Source organism: Rhinolophus ferrumequinum, chromosome 2 (assembly GCF_004115265.2).
Source record: "Rhinolophus ferrumequinum isolate MPI-CBG mRhiFer1 chromosome 2, mRhiFer1_v1.p, whole genome shotgun sequence".
Classification (NCBI taxonomy): Eukaryota; Metazoa; Chordata; class Mammalia; order Chiroptera; family Rhinolophidae; genus Rhinolophus; species Rhinolophus ferrumequinum.
In genome coordinates, this window is record NC_046285.1 from 12,297,801 (window position 1) to 12,315,896 (window position 18,096).

General features: G+C 36.6%; 1 protein-coding gene across 2 annotated transcripts in view; it reads left to right on the forward strand.

Moving 5' to 3' along the window:
- ROBO2 (roundabout guidance receptor 2) overlaps positions 1-18,096 on the forward strand; it is a 1,653,426-nt gene that overhangs the window by 106,646 nt on the left and 1,528,684 nt on the right. The window lies entirely within an intron of this gene.

Sequence of the window (18,096 nt, forward strand, 5' to 3'; positions counted from 1 at the left end):
CCTCTACCTCAGGTTTAGTTCCCAACTTTTCACAAGAAAATACAAAACCCAGAATCATTTTTATGCTAACATCTTCAAAGGATTACATTCTTCAAATTTATTTTCCTCTTCCTTTTCTTCCAGTTAAGTTTTTAAAAAGCAGTTGATATCATAATTATAAATGACTTCATATTTCTTTGAGGTAGAGTTGGCATAGTTGAAAATTGTATATTTGGGGATCGGAAAGCAATTATGTTGTTCAAATTGTAACCATGCTACTTTTTAGCCAACTGTTTTGGGGCAAGTTACTTCCCATTTTTACATCTGCTTTCTTATCTACAAAATATTTTTTATCCTGCATACCTCCATTCACCCAGAAAGTCAAGATAAACCTTGCTTCCATTTGCTTCACAGGATTTAAACATTTTTGCCATGATGAACTTAGTCATGCTTGTTTTATAGCTGAGTCATTTAGACCATTTCAGAAATCAAATTATTTTGCCATCCTCTGTGTTAACTTTTTATTTCTATTCTGTTCTTCATTGAGACTTCCTTCTTCCTTCAGGTAGCAGGCACTTACCCCTCTCCAATGTATCCTAATACACCCTTGAAACTATTGTAATTCTAATTGTAAATCCTGCCTGTTGAATAACTCATTACTGCTTTATTCAACATATACGTACCTGTAACTTTTTCTGTGTGTCAAGCCATGTGCTAAGCCCTGGGGATAGACTGACTTTTTCCCTGCCCTCTTGGAATTTTCAATCAAGCAAGAAAAAAAAAAATAAACAAAATACTTATATAAATTAATTTAATTGTCATTTAAGTGAACATGAAGATGGAATGAGATTGTAAACAAAGTTCCTGGATTACTCTGGTAGAATGAATGAAGGTTTTTCTTTTAAAAAAAAATGTAATTTCAGCTGAGACTTTTAAGAATCAAGATTAGTCTCATAGAAGGAGTTAGGGAGAAAACTTGAGTGAATAAAACTCAATTGGAGATGAAGTTAAGGAAGAAAGTAGGTCAAAAGGTTTGGAGCTTTGGAAGAGTCATTTTAAGGATTTTTTCTTTTTACGTTTTCTGAAGGGAAATAGGCCAATGAAAAGCTGTAGCCAGAGAGTAATGTCTCATCTTTTAAAGATAACATTCTGGCTTCTGTATGTGTGGCAAGAAAAAAAAAAAAGTACATTGCTTGGGAAAGAACAGGAGGTTGGAAGGAGTCATGAGTAGAATTCTTCAAGTGGGTTTTGCAAATACATGTCTAGAGCTAGAAGACATCACTGGAATAGATATAAATTTGAGTTACTGCAGCCTGTAATTATTAAGAGAAAGTATGGGAGTACATAAGATTGACTTGAAGGAATATATTGTAAGATGAAGGACAAGTAAATCATGAGGTATTTGTGGCCGACCAGCAGCCACGAGTCAACGAGGAACCTGAAAGGGGGAGTGGGAAAGAACAAAGACACTCACAAATGATGATGATGCGAATTCGGTCTCCAGTGATGCTGAAGCACCGGCTTTATTTTCTACCACCGTTTATATACCCTAAGAATACGTGCAGTTTTAACAGTCAGCAGATAAAGGAATGCATTACATCACAAAAAGTTATCTTTCACCTAAAACACAGAAAAGCAGAAACTACTAAACAAGCCTCAATGCTATTATCTCATTAAGAGTAAATTCATAACTTTTACATACAAGATACAAAATCCTTGAAACTTTCCCAAAGTCATTATCTCATGACAAAGCCCACCAATTATCCTGCTAGTCTTCAGTCCTCAGTGTCCGAGAACTGGTCACCCTGACCAGCTTTACAGCACGCTCGCAAGCACCCTCCAGGCGCAGGCAGAGATAATGCCTTAGAAGCCGAAACAAGTTAATCATAAACTGAGCCAGTCTGCAAGGCTTGTTTAGAATAACAAGAAATCATGGCTCCCCACATCTCCCCCTTTTTTATTTTATAGAAGCAAAATCCACATTACAGGAGATATAAGGTGACGGTGCCTGTCTTAGGCACCCCGGGACCGTCTCATCAATTAACCCGTCTTTGGAACTTGTATTTTTTAATACAAGCCCTGTCTTAGGTGTTGAAGGACCTCCCAGGATTTACCCGTCATTGGCTAACCCGTCCCAATACATACAAGGGGGAGAGAGAGACTTAAGGCCTTGTCTTAAGCTCAAGCTGATGGATGTCAGCTCGCAAGTCTAACATCCTGCTGATGAAACACTTAATGAGGATGGGGAGTAGGCACAGAACCAAACAGACACAGATGTCCAATATAAGAAAAATCATAACAGAATGGGTAATATGAGGCATAGATGGCATAGCATTTCTAAGAGCATCAATAAACTCAGAAGCAGCCTGAGCTGCTTCAAATTTCAAGGGTTCAGCTTCTCTCATATTTTGAATTTTCTCATGAAGCTGAAACATATCTAAAGACACATTAGCATCATGCCAAATTTCTTTTAGTATACCAAGGTCCAGAGATATTAACAGGAAGCATAACAAAAGATGGTTGTTTAAGTATCATAACATTAGTTTCTAACGGCACCCAAGAAATACAATTTGTTAAAGAACAATTATTACAGGAAACATTAAATTGATTTTCTACAAAGTGTACATTAATATTTTTAATCAAAAGTATATAAGGGGAAGGAACACAAGCAGATATATTAACAGTTTTAACAACAGTGGTCTAATCTCTAGTCCCATCTGGTAAATCAGTCACCTGACTGCAGGGAGTGCCTGATTTACAAAACTTTCCAAATGTTGTTTTATGTGTCCATCAGAAGGCAATCCTAGGGCGTGAGTGTCATTGACATAGTCTGGAATCTCAGGACCATCCCATACAGCAGGGTGGAGGATTGGTGGATCAGGTACGTAGGCCCAATACGTCTGGTCTTCTTCTGCATTGCTGAGGGTCATCAATGTCATCAGCAGGTAGAGGGTCCACATGTCGCACCAATCGTTCTGGCAGCCACCGAGGACTATCTGCATCCTGTGGAAAAACACAAACATGCCCTCGGCCCCATATTAGGACTGGGTCTGGCCCGTGCCACTGATTATCGAGTGGATCATTTCATTGGCCAAATATAGTTCATGTAACAGTTAACATTTACTTGAAGTGATTGTCATTTTAAATCTGTCTTGACAGAGGGCTTTTATTCTGCCCCCTGAGAGACTATAATTTCATGTGAACAGAAACACCTTACAGTAAAAAATTCATATATTTTCCCCTATTATGAATAAATCCACCAAAATTGATATAATATTGTTAAATTTTCAACATACCTCATTATTTCTTATCAAACCCATTATTTGCAGGTATTATAAACCAAGACAAATAAAGTTCACTTCCCCCAAACCTTCTACAACTTACTACATACTCTCAAGTTTAGCTTTTACTATCTCCTTTTATGTTCTGGCACAACCAGACGTTTTTACTTTAAGACAAAACTACTCTCTTTCCCCCTTTTTTATTTTTTTTTTTCCTTACTTATTACCAGTCAACTGCCTTTCCTCTGCCCTCTTGCTTTTTAGGCAACACTAAAACTTTCAACACAATCTTTAAGGTGGTTTTCTTTCAGTAATCCAGAGAATATTGAGTCATTTCATGTGTGTTTAACCATCCTGAAATACTACACTTTAAAAATGGCAATTTTCTTAATTGGCTCAAAAACAGTATGGCTTGGTTTTATTTGGTCAAGTTAATATGATTTAAAATATATATACATGTTTATACACACACACACACACACACACACACACTTTTTTTTGTCTGGTCAAGCCTTTCAAAAACAGGATATACTCCAAATTGTTTTAAAGACTCTCGCTGCTTATGAGTTTCTTTGTAAGCCAATTGAAGAGGGGAGCGCACAACAGAATCTGATTCTGGTTTAACATAACTTGGCGGGGGGTCTTTACCCCGAGGATCCCAAGGAGTAGGGCTCGCAACCTCAAAAGGTCTAGTAAGTCTTTCTCCATAATAAGGTATCCGAGGAGGTCCAAGGCGCTCCTCTTCTTTTTTAACTCCCTCTTCTTTTTTAACTCCCTCTTCTTTTTTAACTCTTAGTTTAGCTAACTGGCCTTGGAGAGTTTTCATTTGTTCCGCCAGTTCGTGAACTGTATCTAGGAGAGGCCTCTCCTCCCGAGCCACAGCAACTACTGGAGAGCATCTCCCCCTTTCATATCTAGCTGCAGCTTTCTCTTTATCTCTGGGGTCTAAGTCTTTCCAGTGTTTATCTGGAGGTTTCTGGCTAACAGGCTCTTTATTATGTTTAGCAAGTTTCTCTGTATATCTGACTCCTTCCCCCTCCTTTTTCTCCTCCGGAGAGGCGGCAGATGAAAAAGTTTTCTCAGCATAATCAGCCCCCTCCCTTTCTCCCAGCTCTTCCAGTGAAGCGGCAAACGGAAGGGTTTCTTCATTCCCTGCCTGTTTTACTCTTTCTAACTTACAGCCTTCCCTTTTAAGATCTAAGTAATCTCTAATTAAAGTCCACAATCCAAATGTTTCTACAGGGACCCGCAGAGGTCCTTGGACACTATAATAGCCTTGTAATTGTTCTCCAACCTTTTCCCAAGTCTCCAAGCTGACGGTACCTTCATCTGGAAACCATGGGCAAACTTCCTTTACAAATTCTAAAAATTTATCTAATTGCTCTTTGCTCACCCTGCTGCCACGGGCGGCAAGTAATCTCTTAAGTCCTCTAACATACAGGTCCTTGCTGCTGGCGTGACCCATTTTCTCTAACGGTCCTAGCTGATAGCGAGACCTACTTCTCCTTAAACGGTCTTTGCTGATAGCGTGACCTATTTCCTTTTTCCCTCGGCCCTTCTTTCACACTAGTAAAACACACAGATGCTTGGCTGGCCGTGCCCCTCGCAGGACCAAGACTGCCGTGGCAATAGGCGTGACGGTATAGAACCCCGACCAGGCAAAACCGAAGTTTTGATCGCCGTTTAGCCGTAAGACAGTGCCGGAAACGCAGTTACAAGCCCATTCAAGCTCCGTAACACGAGGTCGTGGAGCCATCACTCACTCACACACTCATTCGACCGAGGGGATAGTGTCCTACTCACCGTACCTTTAACACTCTATAACCGAGCTGGGCCCAATCTGTACGGTGTTCCTCACTGATTCCCCCGTGTTCAGGCCCCACGTTGGGCGCCAATTGTGGCCGACCAGCAGCCACGAGTCAACGAGGAACCTGAAAGGGGGAGTGGGAATGAACAAAGACACTCACAAATGATGATGATGCGAATTCGGTCTCCAGTGATGCTGAAGCACCGGCTTTATTTTCTACCACCGTTTATATACCCTAAGAATACGTGCAGTTTTAACAGTCAGCAGATAAAGGAATGCATTACATCACAAAAAGTTATCTTTCACCTAAAACACAGAAAAGCAGAAACTACTAAACAAGCCTCAATGCTATTATCTCATTAAGAGTAAATTCATAACTTTTACATACAAGATACAAAATCCTTGAAACTTTCCCAAAGTCATTATCTCATGACAAAGCCCACCAATTATCCTGCTAGTCTTCAGTCCTCAGTGTCCGAGAACCGGTCACCCTGACCAGCTTTACAGCACGCTCGCAAGCACCCTCCAGGCGCAGGCAGAGATAATGCCTTAGAAGCCGAAACAAGTTAATCATAAACTGAGCCAGTCTGCAAGGCTTGTTTAGAATAACAAGAAATCATGGCTCCCCACAGGTATTCCAACATTTAAAAATTGAGTAGAGAAGTAGGGGTTACAGAGATGTGATAGGCAACCTGAGCATTGGGCTTCATTTATGATGCGTGTGGTGATAACAACCCTCTTTGGGGATTGCCTCAGCGGAAAACACCTGCCGCACTTCAGGTTACACTTTCTCTAGAGGTGTCTGCAACCAACGACTGATAAATGTGGGAAAATTAATGCCCAATCTCTTGACCCAGCCTCTATTGGGCCATTACATAACTCTGAAGTGTTATCCTAGCTCCGCGTTATCTCCATAGGCTAAAACTGGAAAGATACAGCCTAATATTTTCCCTTGCTTTATCATGAGTCTCCACCTCCTTTCCTGAATATTGATCCCAAGTGAATTCTGCAAAAGATTTCTTTGTTTTATCCCATGAAAACTAATCCCATGTGATTTTTTTTAGACATTCAATATTATTTTATATTAGTTTCAGGCGTACAGCTCAGTGGTTAGTCATTTATATGATATATGAAGTGATCCCTCTGATAAGTCTAGCACCCATCTGACATTATACATAGTTATTACATTACTGATCATATTCCCCGTATGTATTTCACATCCCTGTGAATATTTTGTGACTATGAATTTGTACTTCATAAACCCTTCAACTTTCTCACTCATCTCCCAACCCCCCTCCCATCCAGCAACCATCAGTTTGTTCTCTGTATCTGTGAGTCTATTTCTGTTTTGTTTGTTCATTTATTCTGTTATTTAGATTCCAGATATGAGATCAAATGGTATTTGTCTTTCCCAGTCTGACTTATTTCACATAGCATAATATTCTCTAGATTCATCCATGTTATTGCAAATGGTTATATTTCATTCTTTTTTATGGCAGAGTAATACTCCATTGTATAAATGTATGACAATTTCTTTATCCAGTCGTCTAGTGATGGGCATTTTGGTTATTTCCGTATGTTAGCTATTGTGAATAGCTCTTCAGTAAACATAGGAATGCATATATTTTTTCAAAGTAGTGCTTTGGATTTCTTTGGATAAAGACCCAGGAGTGGAATTGCTGGCTTATAAGATAGTTCTATTTTTAATTTTCTGAAGAACCTCCATACTGTTTTCCACAGTGGCTATACAAATTTGCAGTCCCACCAACAGTGCACAAATGTTCCTTTTTCTCGACATCCTCACCAACACTTGTTTGTTGATTTATTGATGACGGCCATTCTGACAGGAGTGAGGTGATATCTCATTGTGGTTTTCATTTTCATTTATCTGATGATTAGTGATATTGAATATCTTTTCATATGTCTATTGGCCATCTGTATGTCCTCTTTGGAGAAATGTCTGTTCAGGTCCTCTACCCATTTTTTAGTTGGATTGTTTATTTGTTTTTTGGTGTTGAGTTGTATGAGTTTTATTGTTTTGTTTTGTTTTATAACTTTTGGATATTAATCCTTTTTCAGATATATCGTTGGCAAATATCTTCCCCCATTCAGTCAGATGTCTTTTAATTTTGTTGATGGTTTCCTTTGCTGTGCAAAAACTTTTAAGTTTTATGTAGTCCCATTTGTTTATTCTTTCTTTTATTTCCCTTGCCTGAGGAGATATATCAGTAAAAATATTACTAAGAGTAATGTCTGAGAGTTTACTTCTTATATTTTCTTCTAGGAGTTTATAGTTTCAGGTCTTACATTTAAGTCTTTAATACATTTTGAGTTTATTCTTATATATGGCATAAGAAGGTCATCCAGTTTCTTTTGTTTTGTATATATCTATCCAGTTTTCCGAGCACCATTTATTGGATAGACTATCTTTATCCCAGTGTAAATTTTTGCTTTCTTTATCATAGATTAAATGACCATATAGGAATGGATTTATTTCTCGGTTCTCTGTTCTGTTCCATTGATCTATGCGTCTGTTTTTATGCCAATATATGCTGTTTGAAATACTATGGACTAGTAGTATAATTTGATATGGGCTAGCGTGATATCTCCAACTTTGTTTTTCCATTTCAGGACTGCCATGGATATTCAGAGTCTTTTATGGTCCCATATAAATTTTAGTATTAGTTGTTCTAGTTGTGTGAAGAATGTCTATATTAATTCTTCCTATCCATGAGCATGGTATATGTTTCCATTTATTTGTATCTTCTTTAATTTCTCTCTTCAATGTCTTATAATTTTCTGGGTACAGGTCTTTTATGTATACTTGGTTAAATTTATTCCTAAGTATTCTCTCTCTTTTTTTTTATGCAATTGTAAGTGGGAATTTTTTCTTAATTTTTCTTTCTGATAGTTCATTATTGGTGTGTAAAAATACAACCAATTTCTTAATATTAATTTTGTATCCTGCTACTTTACTAAATTCATTTATCAGTTCTAATAGTTTTTTGGTGGAATATTTTGGGTCCTCTATTATAGTATCATGTCATCTGCAAATAATGAGTTTTACTTCTTCCTTTCCCATTTTGATACCTTTTATTTCTTTTTCTTCTGTGATTGCTATGGCTAGAACTTCTAGTACTATGTTGAATAAGAGTGGTAAAAGTGGACATCCTGATTTTGTATCTGATCTTAAGGGGGAATGCTTTACCTTTTCTCCATCAAGTATGATGTTAGCTGTGGGTTTGTCGTATAGGGCCTGTCTTATGTTGAGATATGTTCCCTCTATTCCCACATTGCTGAGAGTTTTTGTCATAAGTGTATTTTTTCAAATGCTTTTTCTGCATCCATTACATGATCATATGATTTTTATTTTTTATTTTGTTCATGTAGGGTATCACGTTAATTAGTTTGCAGACATTGAACCAATCTTGCATACCAGGAATGAATCCCACTTGATCATGGTGTATAATCTTTTTAATGTATTGCTGAATTTGGTTTGCTAATATTTTGTTGAGGATTTTTGCATCTATATTCATCAGTGGTATCAGCCTGTAGTTTTTTTTTGTTTGTTTGTTTGTTTTTTTGTAATGTCATTGTCTGGTTTTAAAATCAGGATAATGATGGCCTCTTAAAATGTGCTTGTGAGCCTTCCCTCCTCTTAAATTTTTTGGAATAGTTTGAGAAAATTAGTGTTAATTCTTTTTTGAATGAACGGTAAAATTAATCCATGAAACCACCTAGTCCAGGACTTTTGTTTGTTGAGAGCTTGTTAATTATTGATTCGATTTTGTTAGTTGTAATTGGTCTATTCAGATTTTTTGTTTCTTTTTGATTCAGCCTTGGAAGGTTGAATGCTTCTAGGAATTTATCCATTTCTTCTAGATTGTCCAATTTGTTGGTGTATAGTTGCTAGTGATATTTTCTTTAATTTTTATTTTATTTTATTTTTCTTTGTATTTCTGTGGTATCCATTGTCACTTCTCTTTCATTTCTGATTTTATTTATTTGGATCCTCTCTCTTTTTTTTTTTTTCTTGATGAGTTTGGTTAAAGATTTGTCAATTTTTTTTTTATCTTTTCAAACAACCAGCTTTTTTTGTGTGCCTCAATTTCATTTATTTCAGCTCTGATCTTTATTACTTCCTTCCTGTACTCACTTTGGTCATTGTTTACTGTTCTTTGTCCAGTTCCCTTAAGTGTAAAGTTAGATAGTTTATTTGAGATCTTCCTTGCTTTTTTAGGTAGGCCTGCATTGCTATGAATTTCCTTCATAGGACTGCTTTTGCTGTGTCCCTTAGATTTGAGGTCAGTGTGTTTTCCTTTACATTCATCAAGGTATCTTTTGATTTCTTCCTTGATCTTACTGTTGACGCATTCAATATTTGGTAGCATGTTATGTGGCTTCCAGGTGTTTGTGTGGTTTTCAGTTCTTATCTTGTGATTGATTTCTAGTTTCATACCATTGTGGTCAGAGAAAACTCTTGATATGATTTAAATCTTCTTAAATTTGTTGAGACTTGTTTTGTGGCCTATCTTGGAAAATGTTCCGTGCACATTGAAAAGAATGTATGTTCTGCTGCTTTGGGGTGAAATGGCCCAAAATATCAATTAAATCTGGTCTAGTGCATCATTTAAGGCCACTGTTTCTGTGTTTATTTTCTGTCTGAAAGAATTATCCATTGGTGTCAATGGGGTGTTAAAGTCTCCTACTATGATTGTGTTACTGTTGATCTCTGCCTTTATGTCTGTTAATATTTGTTTTTTTATGTTTAAGTGTTCCTATATTGGGTGCATAAATATTTGCTAGGGTTATGTCCTCTTGTTGGATTGATCTCTTTATTATTATGCAATGTCCTTCTTTGTCTTTTATTATAGTCTTCATTTTAAAGTGTATTTTGTCTGATATAAGTATAGTTACTTCAACTTTTTTCTAATTTCCATTTACGTGAAATATCTTTTTCCATTCCTTTACTTTCATTGTTCCCTCTTTTCTCCATCTGATACTCCTATGATGCATATGTTATTACACTAGATGTTGTCCCCAAGGTCCCTTATACTATCTTCATTTTTTTTAATTCTTTTTTTCTTTTTTGCTGTTCTGATTAGGTGTTTTCTGTTACCTTATCTTGTAAATTGCTGATTTGATCCTCAATTTCATTTAATCTGTGGTTGATTCCTTCTAGTGTATTCTGCATTTCCATTATTGTGTGCCAATTTTGGGTCTAACCAGGTAGTGCTCAGGTGTGGTCTGAAGCTGGTCTCTGGGTGTGTTGTTTCTGGTGCCTCTTGGGAGGGGCTCTTGTGCAGGCCAATTTCAGCCTTGCCTGTGACTGACCTGGGTCTACCCAGTGAAGCTATGCAGCTATATGTGCTTGGCTGCTGCTTGTGCTGGACCTGGAGGCATGTAGCGGTGGCCTCACTGTGAACAAGGCCAGCTGCTGCCAGTATTATGCCAGGACAGCTTAGGAAAAGGCCCAGGGCTACCTGTGTCATTAGCTACCTGCTGGCTGCCCAAAAGGCTTAGCCATTGAAAGAGCCTTCCAGGTGCAGGGGCCAGATTGCTTGACCCAGTGTTGAGAGTGCCCCATGGGCAGGGCTGAGTTTCAGGGGGTTATGAGTGTGGGCAGTGGTTTTTGCAAAGTTAATGCTATTTCAGTTCTTGCACTGGTGCTGGGCCTATGACCACCTCACAAAAGCATCCTGAGAACACTGCAGCCTGCCACTGCTCGCCTCAGGCCTGCAGATCCCCGAGAGCCACCCAAGAGAGGCTTTGGTACAGGATGTAGCTTGCTGTTCACCTCCAAAAGGATTCTCAGGCTGCCATAGGCCATCCTGCTATAAAAGGCTTTTGCGGCTCTTGGGGAGAGGCTGGCCGCTAAGTATCTGAGAGTGCCCCCTGAGATGTAGTACCAGCTGTGCCATATGGGAACCCAGGCCTCACCAAGGTGGTGCAAATGTGTGGATTTTACCAGACCAATGTGGTCTCAGATTTGGCCCTTTAAGGGAGGGTTGAACATAGGAAAGATGGTGCTCTTCTGTAGGCTATATGTGAGTCAGGCCCCACACAGGGACAATGGCTGCTCTCCCTTCAGCCCTCTCCTTGAGGCCATACAAGTCAGTGTTTCCCCATATGTCTCTGGTGCCTCTTGAGTTGCCACCCCTCCACCAGAGACCAGGTGAGTGTTTGCAAGTGAGTGAGTCTGTGTGTGTTCTCTTTAAGAGGGCATCTGGGTTTCCAGCTTCCTTCAGTCTCACTGGGATAGACAGAGTCCTCACTGATTTTCACTGCCAGATGTTGTGGGAATTCCTCTTCTCAGCACAGGACCCCTGTGCTAGGGAGCCCTGTGTGGAGCTGGGACCCCTATTTCTTTTGGGGAGACCTCCACCAAGAATGTGTCCCTCCCTTTGTTCAACCACTATCTGTGGGTTCGGAGACCTGTTTCATGTCTCCACCCCTCTTACCAATTTCTTCTTTAGATCCTTAATTGTAGGTGGTTCTGTTCAGCTAGTCTTCAGATAACTTTGAGTTTGATTGTTCTATATAATTTATTTATAATTTTGGTGTGATCTTGGGAGGCAGTAGGCATAGTGTTTACCTCATCTGCCATCTTGGACCTTCGCTCGTAAATCATGAGTAAAAGATATGTTTCTTGTTAATATCCATGTGAAATCTCCCAAGGAGTCCTGAAATCCAGCCTGAAATCTCTCAGGGAACCCATTTTACAGCACATGGAAAACTATATATATATATATATATATATATATATATATGTATATATATATATATATATATATATATATATAATTATTATTATTATTATTTATCTAGCATATTAAAGGATATGCTAGATTGTATCCGTAATCTTACACAGTCAAGAAATGATGTCTAGAAGAGAAAAAATATGGTGATTAGCTCTTTGATTCAATAGTGAATACAGCTGTTTAGGTTGATTCATGAAAGCAGGAATGAGATTGGACTGTGTAGAGGAATAAATAAGAGATGAAGGCTTATGATCAGAAAAGTCCTATTGAAAAATTTAGCAGAAAATCATAGGATCAGGAGAATGTGGGGTAACATGGATAATTTAAGGTGGAAGAAATTGGGTAATTAATTCTGTAATATTCTTGAGCAGATGAAGGAAGTAGTCATAGAACACATTGGTTTCATGTTGGTTTGGAGAAGGATTAACACAATTTCCTGTCCCTTCATTCTATTTATCTCAAGGAAGAAAGAGTCAAAGAGTAAGAGAAATAGAGGGCAATTGAAGGGATTGTGTACATAGGAAAAGATTAAAATAGTAATTTTGAAGAATGATGAATTGAATTGAAAGAGAAATACAGTGATTTTTTTTTTCTAGGCAGCATGGGGAGTCCAGTTGAGAACAACGGTAATAAATATATATTGGTACAAATTCAAGCAACAAAATATTCTCCTACTTGCTTCCTTGTCTGATTTAAATGCCACACATTTTGGGTTGCTTGGTAATGGTGGTTGTGATAAAAATGTCTGTTTTTTTGTTTTCTATTCCCTTAAAAAAAAAGTCATTCAAAGAAACTTTCAATTACCTTTCATTAAAAAAGAGAATACTAATAAGCCTACATAAGCATTTTCTCTTTTGGAGAATACTTCCTAATGAGTCTCATTCTTACTACACCTTTCTATAAGGTGAAAGGAAGGGATATATTTGACTAGTAAGTAAAAAGGAGTTCTTAGTGAATTTATAATAATGAGCATATATACTTGTCAGTCTAAATTTACCCTGTTAAGTAAGCCTTTGTAGTTAGAATGTGATTGATAAAGATAAGGAATACATGCATATAATACAATGAATGGCTTCAAGAAATTTATTTCCATAGAGAATGTTGGTCGTTGGATGGCTTGGATTTTATCAGTATCACATGCAGAGGTGATCAAAATCTGCCTCAAAAAATAAGCTATATACTATCTTAAAGTTTCTTTGAATTCTGTAAATTGCATGAAAGGTGATATATTAGGCTTCTGTTAAATAATGTATTATTTTTAATTAGACATATTAATTAAAATATAACTAATTAAATTTAAAATATAATTAATTAAAGGCATATTAGAATATAGCCTTCTTATGATTTTGCTCTTTTTCTGTGAAGAGAAAATTCTAGAGCTTATTTTTAACACTTGCTATTCAATTTACTAATTTTATAGGTTTAGAAAACTATCCATCCTTAAGGTCTTTGTTACTAATTTATTTCATTTATAAATCTAAAAACGTTTAGCAGTTATTTTAAGGGTTTTGAATAATGTTTAATCTTTTGGCAAGTATAAAATACCTGCAAATATTTTAAAATTTGTTAATAAACTTATATAACTTATTTGTTTTTAAATGCTTTAATTTTATGAGAGTAATTTTCTTTAGTATCTAAATTACTTTTAAGTCTGATCAACAAATATAGTGAAACAAATTTCTTTTATGTTTTGTAAACCAACGTAGGAATAGTAAGATATCAACTTAAAATGCTATATCTAAATAAGCAATTAATTGCGTATTTTAAATTTGAAATTATGAAGGTGACATTCTAATTCAGTAGCATTTCTAAATGTAATATATCTTATTTCATTTTAAAATTCTTCAATTTTTCTATAGCAACAAACAAAAATTTCCTGATCATTTTATTCTTGAAAGAAGAATAAATATGGTGAAACCAAAAGTTTTGCAACTATTTCAATACTATTCATGATAATAGTAATAAATTTAAAATCAATTATCTATATCAAGTACTTAATTGAACATTTGCTATTCTACCTTTAAACTATTACTCTCATGGCTAGGTTCTCTTAAATATTTCAAATATTATCCAAATACCCATTGATTCCTTCCCAATGCAAGAGTATCTTCAATTGTTTTAAATATTTCTATATTTCTATTGAATAGTAAATATTCTTGAGCGGGAAGAAGCATATCCTCTACAAATGTCATCGACATCCTGGTAACTGAAGCTATTCAACATACTCTGTACTTCATTCTACATCTTTTGCAGAGTAAGATGCTGTCATGCTATATTGACTTTGATTTATCGTGACTAGTGACTTTGACCAGGATGTTGATTTTTTTGTTTGTTTGTTTTTGAGCTACTAACAGAAACCTATTTAGAGTTGATATCAGGGACTGCAAAACTCAAGGAGGAAGTCACATAGCTCATAGGCCCTAGACTCAGTAAGCACAGGTTTCCTGATTCTCCTGTCTAACAATAGAACTCTGCCTTCTCACCCACATTGTTCTTTTGTTTGTATATTGAATGTATTACTTTAGCTTTTTGTCTCTCTCTCTCTCTATATATATATATATATACACACACACACACACACACACACACATATGTATATATACATATATATGTGTGTGTGTGTGTGTATCCAAAAAGCTAAAGTATATATAATATATGTCATATATATAAATATGTATTACATTACATATATAAATATATTTATATATATATATGTTATATATATATATATATGTATAAAAATATTCCAACAAAAATTTAAAACTTTGTTGGAATCTCAGGAAATGTCTTTTCCATCTAACTTGAAAGAACTTTGAACTAGATAGAATTTTGTATTCTTTCTTATTCTTTATGTCACAAAACACTTACAGATATTAATATCATATGAATTGAAATCTGTATAAATCATATAGCTTTTACTGACTTGGACTTAAAGATTATAAGATCATCCAATTGACATTTATTTAATTATTGCTTCTGACATTTCCTATGGATTTATTTCCTACATTATTGGTATTTGGAAACAGAGAATGCTATAATTTTGCTTATAATGACATATGTAATGGCATTGCCAGGTATTGCCATGTGAGTGTATGTCAACTTTAAAAGATGTCCAGGTAATGCATTTGTTTTTCTTGACCATCTGAAACCTCAGAATTGTTCAGCATTTGGGGTGGTTTGTGTGTGTGTGTGTGTGTGTGTGTGTGTGTGTGTGTGTGTGAGAGAGAGAGAGAGAGAGAGAGAGAAGAAGAACAAACCTGGATTATTGTGAGACTTTAAAACCCTAAGAAAACCAGAAAATCCTTGCCTGGCAACATTTGATGAATGTCTTTCAAAATAAATTAACTGTGAAGAAACACTCCCTTGCCCCCCATCCCCCCACGCACACACAAACACCCACAGAGTTAAAAAGAAAAAAATGAAACAAAACAAAAAACAAAGAAAGAAAAATCACCCCAGAATATACAAAAGTGCCAGAAATAAATTAAAGACATTAAAGATGAATTACTTTCATTCAAACTTTAAATGCAATCGTTTTATGTTTTTGAGTGAGTTAGGTAAAGACTTATAAAACAATCAGGTTTTAGAAAGGATAGAATACCTGATTAGTACAGTAACATGATTTAAAACAAAAAAAATGAAATGAGCAAAAGACTTGATTTTCAATGCATGATATGCAGGTGTGTATATATAAGAGCTTTGATAAAAGTTGTCTTTTAAAAAATAGTACCAGATGTTTCCAGGTGTGCAGAGGTGTGTGTGAATATCAGAGATTAAAATAGAAACTGAACAGAAAAGCAGTACTATGGAAAATGTATTCGTTTAAAGATTGTGCTCCACTGAGGAAGTATTTTGATGTTACAGTTGTATGCATACAATTTTTTACCTCTACTTAAATGTTTTGTTTCTGTATTTGTCTTTCACATAATTTGGATTTGTAGCAATCCTTGTTTTCGCCTTACTATACAGTTTCTGAAACTTGGAAAAGTTGGAATATCCAAATACCTAAAATAATGTTTTTTGACTTCTAAGAGTTATTGAAAACCTTATACAAAAAGGCATTTAAAGCACATAGATAATTCTAGTCTGCTGTGTTTTTACTAACAGACCATATAGTCCCATAGATTTTGTCCATTAGTATATAGCCCTGACATATAAGGAAATGATGTGTTTGTACCTGTAGGTGTCTTTTTTCCTTTTCTCCTATTGTTCCCTGGAATATTTCTTCCTTTTCCATTTGGAAGTGTGTTGTCTTGGTCCCTAGAGCTTCTGTTGATCCCCTTTCATCAGTGCTTTGTTTTTTCTCCAGTGCTGGGCCATGTGGGGTCTACTATAGGTGAGAAAGGGGAGAAAACACATTCTTAAAGATAGTGGTTTATGGGAGCCAAAAATCATTATTTAGGTTATAGAATTTCCCTTAATCCTTATGAGGCTTGACCCTCAACTCTCCAGGGACCCAGGCTGAGGAAGAACTAACATTTACTGCAGCCTGCTTGGGCCGCTCTGCCTTTGATGATAGAAACCCTGAGATGCAGACCTTATGCCCTAGTTAGCTCTACAATGGTAGAAAACAGAATACCTATTTCCAATCAGCTCTGGCTGCTATTCAAGCTTTCAAGAATCTGTCATTTACTTAATCAATAATTTCTACTGTGATATACTAATCATGGAGTAAACATCGGGAGGCAAATACTCTCTCCCCATTTGGAATCCACATTATTGTAGGGCTATGTGAAGATTGCCTCTAGGTTCACTTAGCCCTGCTCTGGTTCCCCTCCACTTCATGTGTTTTGTCTTCTCTTTCCCTCCCTATTGCTTTATAAAGCTGTATCTTGTTGTTGAGCTCTGGTGTATTTACAACCTAATGCCCCATAAATAGATAGCTTCAATATCCCTCTACTGGTGATGCTCATAAGGAACCATTTTCTATATAGCAGTAAGTGCCTGTTACGTTGGGAGAAAAAGAAAGGAACATTCTGTTGTTCTCATGAGTGGGGAATGGACAGCAGTAAACTCTTCTGTAACCCCTTTTCTGCATTTCTGCCTTAACAAGGGTAAGTGCAGAGCAAGGCAGCCAAGATGTCGGGTCTGAGAGCAAGGACTAATAGCTATGACAAGGTAGAATGAAATGGGTAAGTGTACCATTCTTCCTTCAGTGATTCTTCCTAAACCTGTGTCCTCACCCGCTCCAAGGGAGAAGTTTCTAAACAGAAGAGAAGTGGCATTTAATCAAGAGTGTATCAGAACTATCCTTAATTGCTATAACCTCTAGACAAGTTTTCAGGTCTACTGTTATTATTACCGTAAAAGTTTACATGAGAGTGTGGGGATCGGTTGAACTTGTGGATGAAGGAAAATAAGCCACAGCATAGGGAGTCATTCATTTGTTCAACAAATAGTGTTTGAGTCTCTCCCATGCCACACTATATTAGGCTCTGGAATTTAAATAGTGACCCAAAGAGACAGGGTTTTAGCCTCGTGGAGCTCAGAGCATACTGGAGGAAACAGGCAAACTCAAACAAGAAATTGCATAAATAAAACACTTATAAATTGGAATGAGTGCCATGACTGAAACACACAGGGGCAAAAAAGCTGCATAAAAAGTTGCATGTTGTGTGAGAGAGACTTGTTTTAGAAAAGGTGGCTTGGTAAGCTGTCCCTAAGGAAACTGCATCTAAACTGGGACCTGAAGGATTAGAATGGGGTCAGGGGAGTGTCCTAGGCAGAGATAAACAGGATGTGCACAAACCTTTAAACTGGAAAATTCCTATGCTGTTTGAAAAACTGATAAGGACTAGGTTGGAGGTAGATGAGATATGATAGCAAAAGTCAAACAAATTATTTCAGTTTTATTACAAACTCAATATGGGGTCTGAAAGTATTTAAGAGGTTAGATTCTTTGTCATCTTTGAGAGAACATCATGAAATACTGTTTTCATCAAAATCTTGTTTCCCTGAACTCCTTTTACATTTTCTTTTCGTGAAAGAAAGTTGGCCATCTACTGCCCCCGTGTGGCATATGGCTGCATTACACATGTCAGGCTTTCAGAGTGTGAAGTCTTTGAAGCATGCTTCTGGTAAAATTCTTGTACACATTTTTCAGTCAACCTGAGTCACCTCTAGCTGCTGTTGGTCAGGGTATAATATATAAAAATCCTCTTTTATTTCTATTTATTTGGTTTGTGTTTCACCACTTATCCACATTCCACTGTGAAGTAGATATGCCCAGGGAGCACCCATTTTAATGGCTTCATGAGCCAAGCAGCTG